Source organism: Scylla paramamosain, chromosome 31, assembly GCF_035594125.1.
Source record: "Scylla paramamosain isolate STU-SP2022 chromosome 31, ASM3559412v1, whole genome shotgun sequence".
NCBI lineage: Eukaryota > Metazoa > Arthropoda > Malacostraca > Decapoda > Portunidae > Scylla > Scylla paramamosain.
In genome coordinates this window covers 12,566,914-12,571,499 of record NC_087181.1, presented here as the reverse complement: position 1 = coordinate 12,571,499, position 4,586 = coordinate 12,566,914, and the positions used below count along the sequence as shown (strand labels likewise).

The 4,586-nt window shown below is 40.3% G+C and overlaps 1 protein-coding gene across 1 annotated transcript in view; it reads left to right on the top strand.

Moving 5' to 3' along the window:
- Window positions 1-2,552, top strand: part of LOC135088673 (E3 ubiquitin-protein ligase sina-like) — a 15,536-nt gene extending 12,984 nt beyond the window's left edge. The window contains exon 2 of the mRNA XM_063983605.1: window positions 1-2,552. This exon is cut by the window's left edge and continues 883 nt beyond it. The gene's annotated coding sequence lies outside the window, so the exon portion shown is untranslated.
- Window positions 2,553-4,586: the final 2,034 nt, after the last annotated feature.

Genomic DNA, 4,586 nt, shown 5'->3' with positions numbered 1-4,586 from the left:
GAGTGTATGTGTGTGTGTGTGTACCTACCGTCGCTGAGGTCAAGGGGAGCACACGTCACACACACACACACACACACACACACACACACACACACACACACACACACACACACACACACACACACACACACACACACACACACACACACGTTACTCCATCACTCATGTCCCTTTTTGAACACGGTGGAAGTTAAGTTGACGAAGTTTACAGAATTTATTGGACCATATTCTGAAACACTTCTGCCCGCACCAACAGTACTTTCAAAATGCTACTTGAAGTGACACGGGTTTTAAGGGTGTTTTGATGATTCCAGTGACAGATTAAAATGGTTTCTACATTACTAACAAGGGAAACACTCTTGAGAACCCGACCAATCTTCTATGTAGCCTTGGAAAATAGTCGTGGTGAGAGAGCAAAGCGTTTCTGAATAAGGGCCATTATACGAGAATATTCCGTGTGTTTGTGTGTACATACACTGAGCAAGTTGGGTTAGGTAGACGCAGAGAGTGTTGATGCAGGCCTTACATTGGCTCACGAGTCCCTTTCAGGGTGAGTGTAAGGTGTAGGGGGCGCCGTGCCAGGAGAGGCCTGCGTTGTGACAGACACAGCTGACACGAGACGACAATCTGTTTTTTCAGCCTTCCCAGAGCTTTTTATACTCCTCTTACGTGACTTGATCCCGCGTGATGCAAGAGGAAGAGGGAGAGGGGAGTACAAGGAGAGAGAAAGAGTGAGAGGAACAAGTAAGTCAAAAAGAGATGAGATATAAAGAACAAGGAGAGGAGGTAGTACAAGATGGAGAGGGAAAAGGAGCAAGTGGAACATGTAAAAGATAAAGAACAGGTGGGAGACTGAGAATAACTGGAGAGGACTACATTTTTGCACCATTTTGTTTTGGTTCCTGACTTAATTTTTGCATCACCCTGTTCCGGTAGCGCTCCCTTCTTCCTTTCCTCACCAAAACCGAGACCAAGGCAGACAGGTAACCTAATTGGGAGTGAAGCGCACCTGGCTCTCCTCTTCATTTTCCTTTAGTAAATATTGGCCAACCTGACTGGAACTTCATCTTCTATTCAATCTTGTGGGGTTCACTAATTAAGAAGTTTTTTTTTTATTATTTTTTTTACTTTTCTTTTTTTTTAGTTTTCTTTTTCACTTTAATTTTTCTTGTTTATTTTATTTATTTATTTATTTTTTTTGTCAGCCTCCTTTTCACATTATAGAAAAATAAATTAACTGTAGCAGCGGATGTGTCTTTCTTAACGGAGCAACAAATAAGTAGTTGTATGTGAGTGTGTTCTTAAGATTTTGTAGGACCTGGCCAACCTCCTTTCCACACTCAAAACTGGGAAAACAAGGAAAATAGTAATATGTACAGTATTGAAAGAAAAAAAAAACTTGTCTTGACCTGACCTGAGCTGACCTGACCTGATGCTGTCAAGGGTGTGTGCGTGAGTGGGTTATTACGATATTCTATAAATGTTATGTTATGTTATGTAACCTGTTATTGCGCCTTGTGGCGGTGGTGGTGGTGGTGGTGGTGGTGGCTGCCGTGTCGACCTTTCTCCTGCTGCTGCTGCTGCTGCTGCTGCTGTGGCTGCTGCTGCTGTGGCTGTGTGAAGTAAGGCTTCTTCGTGACTTACTCAGCTACCCAATGGAATTTGTTTTGAAAAAGAAAAAAATACTATATAATATATTTATCGTACAAGTAGACAGAGAGAGAGAGAGAGAGAGAGAGAGAGAGAGAGAGAGAGAGAGAGAGAGAGAGAGACCAGCACTGACCTTGATATGTGCAGAGATGGGATTAGGGTATACGTGTAAAGCTATCACACACACACACACACACACACACACACACACACACACACACACACACACACACACACACACACACACACACACACACACACACACACACACACACACACCTGACAAGTCTAGTTCTGCCTTTTCTCAACGTTTTCCTTGTATAGATAAGCCAGCACGTACTTAACTTTGTATATTGATAGTTTGTAAGGTTTGTTTGAATTAGGTGAGCTTAGAAGTGTTATACAGGAGAGAGAGAGAGAGAGAGAGAGAGAGAGAGACGAGGGGGGTTTTGGGTTAGGGTCGAGGGATGTAGGTAAACACACACTCACACACACACACACACACACACACACACACACACACACACACACACACACACACACACACACACACACACACACACACACACACACACGATTAAGATGTGCCTGAAATGAAGAGAGAGAAAAGTAAAACCTCAAGATGTAAATAGAAAAAGCAGAGCAAGAAGTCGAGGTGGTAAATTCCACTAAGCCTCGCCTCTCGTCCCTACTCGCACCAAGGTCACACAAGGTCAGGGCGTCCTCTCCTCCCTGGTGAGTTGACTTCTTTTAACACTATACGTAGGATGGTGTTTGCTCCTATACCTCAGTACGTCTAGAGTTTCATCTGTCTAAATTTTCTGGGATAAGAAGTACTATATGTATGAAATGTTGTCAATTCTGTTATTTTTGTAGAAATATATACATATATACATCTATTATGATATGTCTTTCATTTGTAGTGTTATTAGTTTATCCTTCTCTCTCAAGGACTGTCACGTATGTAGCCCTGACGGGTTCTTGCAGCTTCCCTTATTTGTGTTTTATCGCGGTTGGAAAGAGTGCAGTCGGGATGGTGGTGAAGTAAATACACCCTTGGTATGTCGATTTAAATTTAACATTGTCTTTTAACTCCACTATATTTTCAAGATTTTTTATAGAAGATAATTTTGGATTATTTTTACATATTTAATAATTACATGAAAGACTGACCGCAAGTAATACACAAAAAATAAAAGGCACGTAAGTTTATGCAAAACTTTCAGATACACACGCATTGTAATTTAATGATTAATCAAAGGAATAGTGTCCAATTCCTTTATTGCATTCCGAAACGCCTCAGTGACAAGTGACGGATATACTTCATCTTAGAACCTTATAGAGCACAGAGGTTTCAAATTCCTTTCTCAGATGGGAGTTCTTGAGATGCATTCTGGTTTCTATTAAGTCATATTTTTTCTGCGGTCAGAACAACGATTTCAGAATAATCTTTACTCCTACTTTTCCTCCTCCATTTCGTCTTTTCCTCCTTTCTTGTTCCTCGTGTCTTTCTTCCTTTCTTGTTTTCCGTTTGTTATTTGAATTCCACATCTTTAATTCTACTTTTCCTCCTTCATTTTGCCTTTCTTCCTTTCTTGTCTCTAGCGTCTTTCATCCTTTCTCATTTCTCTTGTCCACCTCCCTTTCCTGTTTTTCGTTTGGTACTTGAATTCTAGACAGTTAGATTCAGACTCATAACCAAATGTTCTTCCGGGCCAAGTTTCAGAATGTTCACTTAATTTGGCATTCAACACATCAATAAGTCTCATTACCTCACTTCTAATGTTCTGGCCAAGTTTCAGAATGTTCACTTAATTTGGCATTCAACACATCAATAAGTCTCATTACCTCACAGTCACTTGCTGGTTTAATGCTAGACACCCATACATTTTAATTCACACTATATCTAAGTGCTATTTTTAAACCTTTTTATTATTAACAGAATGAGAGTAACTATAATAATCCTGTTGCCGCACAGTCAGTCAGTGTGTCAGATTCATGTAGTCAAATTCAAAATCTTACATCACGGAAGTTTCAAATTCCTGTTATGCAATTTTTTTTCCACGCTTATAATTAATTACACATTTACTATAAACGTAACTACAGTAACCCAATTATAGTTGTTAGAGTTGGTTGTTGGTTTAGTGCCTCAGATCCATGCAGTTCAATTCATAACCTGACATCAGAAGGGACGTTCAAATTCCTGTTGTTCCCCCCACCCCTTTTTTTTTTTTTTTGCCAAGGTTCTAATTATTAACAACATAAGCGTGACTGTAGCAACCCTGATAACACAGTCAGTCTATGATTTAGTGTTTAAAATCCGTATAATTCAATTCAAAACCTTTCATCAAAGAGGTTTCAAATCCCTGTCCTGCCACTTTTTTTCCAGGCTTCTAATTACTCAGTATAAACGTAACTAGCAATCCAGCCAGTCGATGATTTAGTAAATATATAACTTAATTCAAAACTTTACAGCAGAGAGAAGTTTCAAATTCCCGTCACGCCACTTTTTTTTTTTTTTCAAACTTCTAATTTAAACCTAACTATTACTTGAAATCCATATAATCTAATTCCAAACCTTACATTAGGGAAAAGTTTTAGGTTCCCCGTCATCCACAGACCAGACCAACGATTTTGACACGCATCCCAACTTACAATACTGAATCACCCATCACAGCACAGTGCGCACATTTCACTTCTAAGCTCATTTCCGTCACCTGGGGGCCGATACTCCATCAATCAAAGAGTGCGACATCATGAGGCACGACACTTCAGCTTACCCTCATGACTGTGACACTGATGGGACGAAATTACAGCCCGTCAGAAGCGTCAGCTAAAAATACAGACGCGAGACGATGCGCGGGGCTCGTTTCGACGGTCACAAGGAGGTGGGTGACAGGAGGCCAGAACCTTGCCAAAGATTAATAATGGCTCTA